A 14,316-nucleotide genomic window follows, 5' to 3' on the forward strand; every position below is an offset into this window, starting at 1 on the left:
GGGTCTAGTTCTGGGGTTTCTATTCGATTCCATTGGTCTATGTGTCTGTTTTTATGCCAATACCATGCTGTCTTCACGATGACAGCTTTGTAGTAGAGGCTAAAGTCTGGGATTGTGATGCCTCCTGCTTTGGTCTTCTTCTTCAAAATTACTTTGGCTATTCGGGGCCTTTTGTGGTTCCATATGAATTTTAGGATTGCTTGTTCTAGTTTCGAGAAGAATGCTGGTGCAATTTTGATTGGGATTGCATTGAATGTGTAGATAGCTTTGGGTAGTATTGACATTTTGACAATATTTATTCTTCCAATCCATGAGCAGGGAATGTCTTTCCATTTCTTTATATCTTCTTCAATTACCTGCATAAGCTTTCTATAGTTTTCAGCATACAAATCTTTTACATCTTTGGTTAGATTTATTCCTAGGTATTTTATGCTTCTTGGTGCAATTGTGAATGGGATCAGTTTCTTTATTTGTCTTTCTGTTGCTTCATTGTTCGTGTATAAGAATGCAACTGATTTCTGTACATTGATTTTGTATCCAGCAACTTTGCTGAATTCATGTATCAGTTCTAGCAGACTTTTGGTGGAGTCTATCGGATTTTCCATGTATAATATCATGTCATCTGCAAAAAGCGAAAGCTTGACTTCATCTTTGCCAATTTGGATGCCTTTGATTTCCTTTTGTTGTCTGATTGCTGAAGCTAGAACTTCCAGCACTATATTAAACAGCAGCGGTGAGAGTGGGCATCCCTGTCGTGTTCCTGATCTCAGGGAAAAAGCTCTCAGTTTTTCCCCATTGAGGATGATGTTAGCTGTGGGCTTTTCATAAATGGCTTTTATGATCTTTAAGTATGTTCCTTCTATCCCGACTTTCTCAAGGGTTTTTATTAAGAAACGGTGCTGGATTTTGTCAAAGGCCTTTTCTGCATCGATTGACAGGATCATATGGTTCTTCTCTTTTTTTTTGTTAATGTGATGTATCACGTTGATCGATTTGCGAATGTTGAACCAGCCCTGCATCCCAGGAATGAATCCCACTTGATCATGGTGAATAATTCTTTTTATATGCTGTTGAATTCGATTTGCTAGTATCTTATTGAGAATTTTTGCATCCATATTCATCAGGGATATTGGCCTGTAGTTCTCTTTTTTTACTGGGTCTCTGTCTGGTTTAGGAATCAAAGTAATACTGGCTTCATAGAATGAGTCTGGAAGTTTTCCTTCCCTTTCTATTTCTTGGAATAGCTTGAGAAGGATAGGTATTATCTCTGCTTTAAACGTCTGGTAGAACTCCCCTGGGAAGCCATCTGGTCCTGGACTCTTATTTGTTGGGAGATTTTTGATAACCGATTCAATTTCTTCGCTGGTTATGGGTCTGTTCAAGCTTTCTATTTCCTCCTGATTGAGTTTTGGAAGAGTGTGGGTGTTTAGGAATTTGTCCATTTCTTCCAGGTTGTCCAATTTGTTGGCATATAATTTTTCATAGTATTCCCTGATAATTGTTTGTATCTCTGAGGGATTGGTTGTAATAATTCCATTTTCATTCATGATTTTATCTATTTGGGTCATCTCCCTTTTCTTTTTGAGAAGCCTGGCTAGAGGTTTGTCAATTTTGTTTATTTTTTCAAAAAACCAACTCTTGGTTTCGTTGATCTGCTCTACAGTTTTTTTAGATTCTATATTGTTTATTTCTGCTCTGATCTTTATGATTTCTCTTATTCTGCTGGGTTTAGGCTGCCTTTGCTGTTCTGCTTCTATTTCCTTTAGGTGTGCTGTTAGATTTTGTATTTGGGATTATTCTTGTTTCTTGAGATAGGCCTGGATTGCAATGTATTTTCCTCTCAGGACTGCCTTCGCTGCGTCCCAAAGCGTTTGGATTGTTGTATTTTCATTTTCGTTTGTTTCCATGTATTTTTTAATTTCTTCTCTAATTGCCTGGTTGACCCACTCATTCGTTAGTAGGGTGTTCTTTAACCTCCATGCTTTTGGAGGTTTTCCAGACTTTTTCCTGTGGTTGATTTCAAGCTTCATAGCATTGTGGTCTGAAAGTATGCATGGTATAATTTCAATTCTTGTAAACTTATGAAGGGCTGTTTTGTGACCCAGTATATGATCTATCTTGGAGAATGTTCCATGTGCACTCGAGAAGAAAGTATATTCTGTTGCTTTGGGATGCAGAGTTCTAAATATATCTGTCAAGTCCATCTGATCCAATGTATCATTCAGGGCCCTTGTTTCTTTATTGACTGTGTGTCTAGATGATCTATCCATTTCTGTAAGTGGTGTGTTAAAGTCCCCTGCAATGACCACATTCTTATCAATAAGGTTGCTTATGTTTATGAGTAACTGTTTTATATATCTGGGGGCTCCGGTATTTGGCGCATAGACATTTATAATTGTTAGCTCTTCCTGATGGATAGACCCTGTAATTATTATATAATGCCCTTCTTCATCTCTTGTTACAGCCTTTAATTTAAAGTCTAGTTTGTCTGATACAAGTATGGCTACTCCAGCTTTCTTTTGGCTTCCAGTAGCATGATAAATAGTTCTCCATCCCCTCACTCTCAATCTAAAGGTGTCTTCAGATCTAAAATGAGTCTCTTGTAGACAGCAAATAGTTGGGTCTTGTTTTTTTATCCATTCTGATACCCTATGTCTTTTGGTTGGAGCATTTAATCCATTTACATTCAGTGTTATTATAGAAAGATACGGGTTTAGAGTCATTGTGATGTCTGTATGTTTTATGCTTGTAGTGATGTCTCTGGTACTTTGTCTCACAGGATCCCCCTTAGGATCTCTTGTAGGGCTGGTTTCATGGTGACAAATTCCTTCAGTTTTTGTTTGTTTGGGAAGACCTTTATCTCTCCTTCTATTCTAAATGACAGACTTGCTGGATAAAGGATTCTCGGCTGCATATTTTTTCTGTTTAGCACACTGAAGATATCGTGCCAAGCCTTTCTGGCCTGCCAAGTTTCAAAGGAGAGATCAGTCACGAGTCTTATAGGTCTCCCTTTATATGTGAGGGCACGTTTATCCCTTGCTGCTTTCAGAATTTTCTCTTTATCCTTGTATTTTGCCAGTTTCACTATGATATGTCGTGCAGAAGATCGATTCAAGTTACGTCTGAAGGGAGTTCTCTGTGCCTCTTGGATTTCAATGCCTTTTTCCTTCCCCAGTTCAGGGAAGTTCTCAGCTATAATTTCTTCAAGTACCCCTTCAGCACCTTTCCCTCTCTCTTCCTCCTCTGGGATACCAATTATGCGTATATTATTTCTTTTTAGTGTGTCACTTAGTTCTCTAATTTTCCCCTCATACTCCTGGATTTTTTTATCTCTCTTTCTTTCAGCTTCCTCTTTCTCCATAACTTTATCTTCTAGTTCACCTATTCTCTCCTCTGCCTCTTCAATCCGAGCCGTCGTGGTTTCCATTTTGTTTTGCATTTCGTTTAAAGCGTTTTTCAGCTCCTCGTGACTGTTCCTTAGTCCCTTGATCTCTGTAGCAAGAGATTCTCTGCTGTCCTGTATACTGTTTTCAAGCCCAGCGATTAATTTTATGACTATTATTCTAAATTCACTTTCTGTTATATTATTTAAATCCTTTTTGATCAGTTCATTAGCTGTTGTTATTTCCTGGAGATTCTTCTGAGGGGAATTCTTCCGTTTGGTCATTTTGGATAGTCCCTGGAGTGGTGAGGACCCGCAGGGCACTTCCCCCGTGCTGTGGTGTATAACTGGAGTTGGTGGGTGGGGCCGCAGTCCGACCTGATGTCTGCCCCCAGCCCACCGCTGGGGCCACAGTCAGACTGGTGTGTGCCTTCTCTTCCCCTCTCCTAGGGGCGGGATTCACTGTGGGGTGGTGTGGCCCGTCTGGTCTACTTGCACACTGCCAGGCTTGTGGTGCTGGGGAGCTGGCGTATTAGCTGGGGTGGGTAGGCAAGGTGCACGGGGGCGGGAGGGGCAGGCTTAGCTCACTTCTCCTTAGGTGATCCACTTCAGGAGGGGCCCTGTGGCAGCGGGAGGGAGTCAGATCCGCTGCCGGAGGTTTGGCTCCGCAGAAGCACAGAGTTGGGTGTTTGCGCGGAGCGAGCAAGTTCCCTGGCAGGAACTGGTTCTCTTTGGGATTTTGGCTGGGGGATGGGTGGGGGAGATGGCGCTGGCGAGCGCCTTTGTTCCCCGCCAAGCTGAGCTCTGCCATCCGTCCGGGGGCTCAGCAGCTCTCCCTCCCTTTGTCCTCCAGCCTTCCCGCTTTCTGAGCAGAGCTGTTAACTTATGACCTCCCAGACACTAAGTCGCACTTGCTGTCGGAACACAGTCCGTCCGGCCCCTCCGCTTTTGCCAGCCCGACTCGGGGGCTCTGCTTGGCCGGCGAGCCGCCCCTCCGCCCCGGCTCCCTCCCGCCAGTCCGTGGAGCGCGCACCGCCTCGCCGCCCTTCCTACCCTCTTCCGTGGGCCTCTCGTCTGCGCTTGGCTCCAGAGACTCCGTTCTGCTAATCCTCTGGCGGTTTTCTGGGTTCTTTAGGCAGGTGTAGGTGGAATCTAAGTGATCAGCAGGACGCACGGTGAGCCCAGCGTCCTCCTACGCCGCCATCTTCCGGAACTCCCCATTTTCTTAATGATATAGTGTTTAGGGTGAATTCAGTACTTGAAAATAATTTTTGTCATGTTTTGTAGTAACATTATGTGGTTTTAACACATCATTTAATTCTGACGATATTATGAGTGCTAATTCTCAAGTTAAAAATGTCATAGTATTTTGTCATTGAAGTGAAAGATTCAGATATCAAATTATGTTACATATATCTAACCTGTTATTTTAAGCAAGAGTATATCTCACTAGAAAATGTTTGTCTTCAGGCACATTCACAGTACTATGAATTCAAGGTTATCTGAAATAATGTATACTTTTGTGCATTTATGTATCTGCTAGCCTCTTTATCTTCTTTTTAATATTTTTATGTCAATTAAGTAAAATGTGCATGGATCCAAGGTAGAAATTAAATTAAAAATATTCTCAGAGTCTTGCTCTTATCCCCATTATCATACATATTTTTTTCTTTCTTGAGTGCATGTGCACGTTTGTACATGTGCATGCATGTGTGTGTACATATCTGCACAAAATAAATGAATAACTTACTTCCTCTCTTTAGAACAGAAGGATAGCATCCCACTTTTTACTATTATTTTTACCAAAACACATGTTATTTTTACCAAATAAATGCTTTTTTAGTGAGTAAAGATTAGAACAATTATTTTGGAACTAAAAAATTATAGAATTTTTATAGCAATTTATAGAATTCACCAATAACATTTTATATCACACTTTTAATAAAAATGATCTTAAGATTCACCTTATCCTAAAGTAACTGATTCTAAAGAGACAGCAGATACTTATTTCACAAAAGAACAAAGATGATGCAATTGGAAAAGCAAAATAATAATGACAGGTAACACTTCTGAATGTTTAAATGCCACCTACTACTCTGAATAGTTTGTGTGTATAATCTCTTTGAATCCTTATAACTATCCTGTGAGGTAAATGCTATGATTAAATCCATTTTTCAGCTAAGTTAGCTGATAAGTTTAGTGACCTGCATAGTTATAGAGTAGAGCAGAATCTGAAGTCTTAACCTATAATTACATTGCTTCCAAATCAATCTAAGTTATAGGAAAAAATATATAGAGAAATATATATGGCACTAGATTAAATATACATGGTAGTAGATTGGTAGCAAGGACCAAAAGTGAGTTTCAGAATAAAATAACATCTTACAAATTTACCCAGTTTACTTTAAACCACTTTAAATCATACTGATAAGTATTTATTAAGACAACAGAAATAGCAATTAGATTGTACATAAGTATTATACATATATATTTTATAAAAGATCCACACTACTTTGTTTTAATTATAGATGGATATAAATGTTCACCTAACCTTTTATACACTCTCTGTAGCAAGTGCCAAATAGAACCAGATGTAAGGAAACTCCATGATCAAAGTTTAAAGAAATAGAATTTTTAAATAATATACACAATAAAAGATAGAACCCAGCTGTATGCTGTTGCAAAAGAAATGAACACACAAGAATAGTTTTTTTTACTCTATTATTATTATTAGCCCTGTAAAATGAGCTCCAGTATTCTACCTTAGTATTTATTTTCTTGCTAGAATTGTACCAGATGGAAGAATTCTGTATAATTGAAAACATTGATTGGTATGTCCTTCTGTTAAGATGTATTATCACCAATATAATTCTACTTTCTTTTGTATCTTAGCAAATATTATTTTTTCTTTTTATGTCATGCCATGTAACCCTTTTTCTATTGTTATTATGTCATACCATGTAACCCTTTCAAAATAGCCTTTTCATATATTCTGCACATGTCTTTTCAAAACCAAGCCACCTATGAGTCATATGTCAACAGTGAATACCAAAAAGGGATAACCCAAAATGCAGTCACATAAGCTAACCAATCTACCAAGAAACCAAGAATAGAGCAAAATGGGAAAGGCGTGCTATTAGATTCTTAAATTAGCACTTATAGAAAAGTTTGGAACAAGAAGTTTCCAGAAGCACAATAGGAATGCTGAAAGGACACACAAACCTTAACTTCATTTAACTGAGTCCAAAGCAATATGGGGAATTGAGTAGTCAATATTACTCAGGGGTGCAGAAAGTAGAAAAAAGGATACATATGAGAGGACCTCATGAAGCAAAAATGCAGAATCACAAATCAGCCTTTTAAAACTTCAGATGCAAAGGAAGAACAAGCTTTGCATGTTCAGCAGTGTTGAAAGAATTGTTGGACATTCACCATCTTTTATATAATCCCTATGCACAAGAATAACAGCAGGCAAAGGATTCATGTATGTGTTTGTAATTATGAAAGGCTACAGATAAGTTTATTGAGAACTTTAACCTAGAAATGGATCAGTGTTTTTTTTTTCCCTAAGAACAGACCTATACTACACTTAACATTAGCAAACAGAAAGAAGAATCCATGTGTATTAAAGAAGCCACTTGTTATGATGAGCGCTGGGTGTTGAATGTAAGTGATGAATCACTGAATTCCACTCCTAAAACTAATAATGCATGGTATGTTAACTGGAATTTATTTTTTTTTATTTTTTTTTAACATTTATTTATTTTTGAGACAGAGAGAGACAGAGCATGAACGGGGGAGGGGCAGAGAGAGAGGGAGACACAGAATCGGAAGCAGGCTCCAGGCTCTGAGCCATCAGCCCAGAGCCTGATGCGGGGCTCGAACTCACAGACCGTGAGATCGTGACCTGAGCCGAAGTCGGACGCTCAACCGACTGAGCCACCCAGGCGCCCCTGGAATTTAAATACAAATTTGGAAAGAAAAGGAAGGAAGGAAGGAAGGAAGGAAGGAAGGAAGGAAGGAAGGAAGGAAGGAAGGAAGGAAGGAAAGAAGGCAGGCAGATAAAGAAAGACAAAGAAAGAGAAATACAGAAAGAAAGAAATGAAGAATCCATACAATACCAATGATGGCCAGGACTCAGGTATTCAGATTTCATGGTATAAACTAACTACTTTTTTTTTTATTTGTTTGTACCTTGTCTTATTTTTCTTTATTCCCTTATTTAAGCAACTTCAGTATAGCTTGTATTATGTTCTTATTAAAACCTATAGAGACTCACTAAAACAGTGATGAAATGCAACAAATAAGGAAAACATTAAAATCATCCATGTTACTACCAAGAAATAATTATTGTTAGTTAATAACCTTTTATGCAGTCACTCGCAAATAAATTGGTACTAGATATATGTAGTATGTATAAATAATTCAAATTATTCCTATTGCTAAACACAGTTTAAACGTAATAGTATAGAATTAGAATTGTTGGTTCAAGAGACATTTTTGTGGCTTCCAGCACACTTTGTTGTTTTTGTTTTGTTTTGTTTGCTCTTTTTCTGTTTTTGTTTTTGTTTTTTTTTACTTTATACTGTTTGTGATTTTTTTTTTTATACACAAACAATACTAACTTTTATGTAGTCAAAACAATCAATATTTTCCTTAATGGTTTCTATTTTGTGCAGTTATTCTTAAGAAGCTTTGAGAAATATACATATGTATACATATATAGTATATATATAATGTGTCGATTTATATCATATATACATACATGCACACACACACACACACACACACACATACTTCTTTAAGCTCAACTACATATTTACAAACACAATATTGCGATTCTTTCAACTGATTATTTACTTATAATACATAAATCTTGGTGGATATTGAACATCACATTCTTAGTAGCTCTCATTTACTGAACACTTACATTAAACCAGATTCAAAAATGCTTTAAATTCAATTAAAACACATCATAAACCATGAATTATGTCATAAAATAACATATAACAAATAAAGCACAGAATCAGATTAAATAATTTAAATAGTTAAAACAGGTTTTGATACTAGATCTATTTAATATTGTTTTGTGTAAATACTATGAAATAGTGCTTTTTAGATTGTATCAGGTATTTTTCAAAAAAAAATCTGGAAATTCATGAATAAATAATTTAAATAATTCTAATGATGTGTCCTATTATTTGCTGGATTAAGTAATTATATCTTTCTACTCTAATACTCTAATTCTTCCCATCAAACATAAGGAATTGCCTTGACTATCATAAGCGTAAAGTTTCAGGCGAATATTTAACACTAATCAAATAAATCTGCCAATAAGTTACTGAGTTATAAATAACTTTGCCCCCATTGTGTGACAATTTATCATGAAGCAAATTAACAAAAATACTGTAAAAGTTGGAGGGCACATTTTGCATAAAGCCTATTATTCTTTACTGCATAGAGGTGGAAGCAAACAAGATTTACTAAGTTAATGACTACAGAAACATGAATGACTTTATTGATTTGACTAGAATACACCATTCTGGGAAAACCAAATCTAATTTTGATCTGCTTTCAATGCACATAGGTAATTTCAAATGAATAAATAACAATAACTCAGTGTTAAATACTAGGAGATCACTTATTTATTACAGACCATTGATCTAATCCATTTCTCCTTTGTATCTGCAAAACACCATTTCAGTTCCTTTCACTTTTTTAAAATTTTTAAAATTTGGGGCGCCTGGGTGGCTCGGTCGGTTAAGCGTCTGACTTCGGCTCAGGTCATGATCTCGCGGTCCGTGGGTTCGAGCCCCGCGTCGGGCTCTGTGCTGACAGCTCAGAGCCTGGAGCCTGTTTCAGATTCTGTGTCTCCCTCTCTCTGTGACCCTCCCCTGTTCATGCTCTGTCTCTCTCTGTCTCAAAAATAAATAAACGTTAAAAAAATTTAAAAACTTTTTTTAAAAATTTTATTTTTTTTTAATTTACATTCAAATTAGTTAGCATATAGTTCATTTTAAAGTCAACATGATGTAAACCATCCACGTGGCGGGGATATGCAATAATGTGAAGCAGATGAATCCAACCCCATGGGAATTTGCAATGTGTGAAAGAGTGTTTTACTATCTATCTAGGCAATTGTGCAGATCAATGTCAGAATATCTGATTTTAAGCTCATAAAAGAAAAGCTAAGAAGACAACTTTATCCTTAACTTCTTTCTAGAGTTGCAGTAATGTCAAAATGACTTAATACATTTGATGTTTCATACTGTATGCCTACAACTGGAAAAAGCAGAGTGAGGGTTATATAACGATAATGTTATAATGGAGAAGGCAAAGAAAGCTAAATACTTGCTTATGACCATGTGGATATTCTTTGTTAGACTTATGAGTAAGAATAAGCCAAGAAAAGCCTACAAAAGAAGCCTGCATAACACAGGAAGGAACGTCAGTTTGTAATCTACTTGATTTCTATGTCACTTCTTACCTAATGAGTAAAGAGATACAAGAAAGGAACTTTAAAAATAAGGAAGTTTCAAAAATATCTGTAAGTAATCCTAAAGGGTTCATATTGTTTTTCTGATTATTTTACTGATGATTATACTGAAGTTCAAAGTCAAACAGCCAGTAAGTGACAAAATCTCAGTTCATACCTATATTTAATTAAAAAAAAAAATGTTGCTCCACTAGGTCATAAGAACATTTACAGAAGATTCCATAAAAAAAACATGGATAGACCTAGAGGGTAATTTGCTGAAATAAATCTGACTGAGAAAGGCAAATACCATATGATTTCACTCATAACGTGGAATCTAAAACACAAAACAAATGAACCAAAAGCAGAATCTTTAAGTACAGAGAATAAACTGATGGTTTCAGGAGTGGGGGAATGAACAAAGGAGTGAAAGGGAGTGGAAGACACAAGCTTCCAGTTATGGAATGAGTAAGCAACAGGAATAAAAGGCAGAGAATAGAGAATATAATCAGTGATATTATAATAGTATTATATGGTGACAGATGGCAGCTACTTTTATAGTGAGCAGAATATAACATATACTGAAGTTGAATAACTATGTTGTACACTTGAAACTAGTGTAACATTGTGTGTCAACTAAACTCAAATAAAAAAGTAAATAGAACTATTTGCTAACTAGCTGCATGTTCCTTTAATGACATTACAATAAATGTATATTAAAAAAGCTGTGTTAAAATCTCTTAAAAGTATGTGTAAGATAAATATGAATAACAAATTAGATTTGGCAACTTTCAAGATTTATGGTACTTTAAATCTTGCATGAAAATATGATTTATTTAGTACCACTAAATGTAGCTGCACTATTCCCTAGAGCATTTTATTTTTTGGATGCACACAAACAAACATTAAACAATGCCTTTCTAACCTAAAACTTTAGGTAAATACAAACAAAGCACACTAGAATTAGGTTCTCATAATCTAACTAGAATTTTTTAAGATGTTTTAAATACATGAATATAAAAATAACAGGGAGTGCCCAGAGTTAAAGTATTCAGCTCTTGACTTTATGTTATTCTAGATTATACTATTGATTCTTATGAAGGTCAAATTCAGGGAGGAATATACACATTATACATTAGTAAGGAAGTACAGTAAAACCTTGGATTGCGACTAACTTGTTCTGCAAGTATTCTACAAGATGAGCAAACATTTCTAATAAATTGTAACTTGATAAATGAGCAATATCTTGCAATACAAGTAGTACATGATGCTGAACATCACAAGATCACAACTCAGTCAATGGTTCTTCCCTCTCTCACTCTCTTTCTCTCACTCGCTGAGGGATTGTGGATGATTGTCTTCCATGCTCAGATGCGTGGTCTCAGGATGCGAGGTTTGGCAGAAATCAGTGATTTTTTTCAGAATGTTGGAAGGTGCCCAAAACTGGCACTAGTGTATTTTCTGTCACTTCAAAGCACCTATGGACAGTCCTTTGCTTTCCATACAAGAGTAAGCTTAGGATGATTTGCTTCCTTCTAGGTCGGGCTACCTGTAGATAGAGACCCTTTCCTCTGCTGCCTTATTGCCAGTTACATTAAATAGAGTATATGACAAGATTTTATTAATACTGTATTGTAGTCAACATCCATTAGTGACAGTGAAAGTCATTCTACATAATAACTCTCCTCTCTCTTGTCTCCCTCCCACAAGCCATGAAGGTTTTCAAAGGCAAGTGCAGGTCAATTTGGTTATTTTTCTTTATATTTTTATTTTCTTTATTATTTTATATTAATTACAGTATTGTAATCATTTCATACAAATATTTTTGGGTTGTGGAATGAATTGTCTGAGTTTCCATTATTTCTTATGGGAAAATTTACTTTGATATATAAGTGCTTTGGATTATAAGCATGTTTCCAGAACGAATTATGCTCACAAATCAACATTTATACTTCTGCATAAATATTATAGAAAAATAATTCATAAATAGAATATATTATATGTAGAATATAAAATTATAATCAAAATGCAATTTACTTTTGTCTCCCATTTTCCCTTCAAATTTTACCTAAGTGATAAATTTTTTCCTGTTCCATCAGGTGAAATTTGAGGTCTCATGAATTTTCTGTTAATTTTTTTGGTAATCAAGGGTCCTATTGCACTTTTAGTGAAAAGGAAGGTCAAATAAGAAAAACAAAAAACATCAAGCCTAAGAGGTTGTTTAATACCTAAATGTCTGTTATAAGCAAAGACTTCTTTTCCACCTGGACGGCAGTTGTTATTCTTTGACAACTTGGAGGAAGACTACTTGGCTCCTCTGTCTACTTCCAACTGTGTGAGAGAGGAGAAGTGGAATAAGACAGTTCTCTCTGTGGTTCCTATCATAAGCTAGTTCTGGGACTGGCAAATATTCAGAATCATCTCTTTCTAGTGGAGCACTTTAAAGGTTTTTCTGAGATTCTCCTGGGTGCTCCCATCTGTAACACACTTGAGGCAGAGAGTTAAATATCTGTTTCAGACTATGGTTGGCAAATCATTCAGAAGTTCCTGGGAAGCCTTTGTACACCTCTGGCTTCTGCTTCTTGGGTTTCTTTGCCCCTGATGTGAGTGACCATATTGGCAAGGACCCAAGATGATTTCACGCTGGCACCAGCACCTTCTAGTGCACAGCCTACATCTGGTTGACAACAAAAACAATATCCTTCACTCCAACAAACTAAGAGTACTGTGAAATTCCAACCCTGGAGCAGCCATGGCATTGATTTACTCTCTTTATCCTCAGATTTTTTCTGAGTCAGATTTCTCCCCAATTATAGTGTTCACACACACCATGGTCTTAAGTCATCCACTTAAAGCATCATCTCACAGTAGGCTTCATGTGACAAAGTTGGCAACTACCCCTTAGGGTGGACGAGGAAAGCTATCTCAAAGAAAACCTTTTTCAGGAGATTCATTGTCCTCTACATACTCTAATACAGGTTTCACACGATTTCACTAAATGGTCTGGTCTAAGGACCCAGTAACAGAACATGCATTTATAAATCCTACATTTTGATCAGCCACTTCACCCTCATATGCAGCACCTATTTATCCCAGTGGCAGGTGAAAATTTTATTTACAACACTTGGTTACACAAAAGGCTCACAACTTTAAGAAAAAATATGCTGTCCTAATGAGGACATATAAAGGAGGAAATATAAACAAAAAAATACTTAAAAAAAAAAAAAGCTTCAAGCAAATCAAATACTTAGACCTCCAAGATGATTTGGATATAAATTCCCATAGAGAGAGAGTATTTATAAAATGTATGTATATACTTTAAATACAAGATGTTTGTAGTGAAAATTATGATTCAAAGAAACAGATTGTAAGGGCAGCACAGGGCATGGTCCTGGGTGGAGGTTGGTGGAGTTTGGGGGCACACTGGGCCTGACTTTGGCATCAACAGGAAAAAAAAATCAGATTGTGTCAAATCTGCATCAGTGCATTCTAATATGCTTATTTTAGCAGAAAAAAAAAGTTTTAAAATGTAATTGGCCAAAATATTAACTTTCAAGTTCTAGGCTACCTTGGTAATATCGCAAAGACTGCAAAGATCAAAAGCACACATACATATTTTCTTGAAATGCTACTTCTCACAAGGCTTGGCAGCTGGTCTAGGTAGAAAGAAGACACCAAGTGACAGTAGTTGGGTCTAATGAATGTAATTTTATGGGAATAATGAGAAAAGAACAAACTAAGCAGAACTGAAGTAAGAACCACTACCACTCCCTTTCCAACTTTTCATTCTCTTCGGATTTTTTTTTTTTCCAAGGAGGCAAAAATAATTGTTGTTTTAATCTGACTCTAAAGTTTTAACTAAAAGTGGCTATTTTTATTCTTCCCTCTATAACAGTCTCAGAAACATTGGGGATATCACTGATTCACAGCTTTTCTATCTCTCTCTCTTTCTCTTTTCATGGATGAACACAGACACACATCTCCTTGTGCTAACTCTGTTTATAGCTTTAATAAATGTTTACAAACTACAATCCCTAGATAAATCTGTATCCTGTTATTTTATCAGTAGGCTAATTCTGAAGCAAAAGGATAGTCCAGAGAGCCAGCTAGAATGGTGTCCAAATGATTGACCTGCTAGTGAGCAGGTGGTTACAAACAGAGGTATGATCAGTTTAATCAGGGCGGAGGTAAATGAGGCCAGAGGTGGTATAATAGCAATTATTCCAGCTATGATATTATTGAACAGTTTACTATGTATTTTACTTATAATTAGTCACTTAGTCATACAACCTAACAAGGTTTTTAGCTCTTAGCAGGAAAAAAAAAGTATGTATTTTCATAGAGCCAGCTCAGTATACTTTCATTTATTCAACAATTCAACAAATATTCATTGACCACTAATTTTTGCCAGGTCCTTTCGTAGGCCCTAAGAATGTAACACTAAGGTATATGAGATAAT

The sequence above is a fragment of the Neofelis nebulosa genome, chromosome 4 (genome assembly GCF_028018385.1).
Source record: "Neofelis nebulosa isolate mNeoNeb1 chromosome 4, mNeoNeb1.pri, whole genome shotgun sequence".
In the NCBI taxonomy this organism is placed as follows: Eukaryota; Metazoa; Chordata; class Mammalia; order Carnivora; family Felidae; genus Neofelis; species Neofelis nebulosa.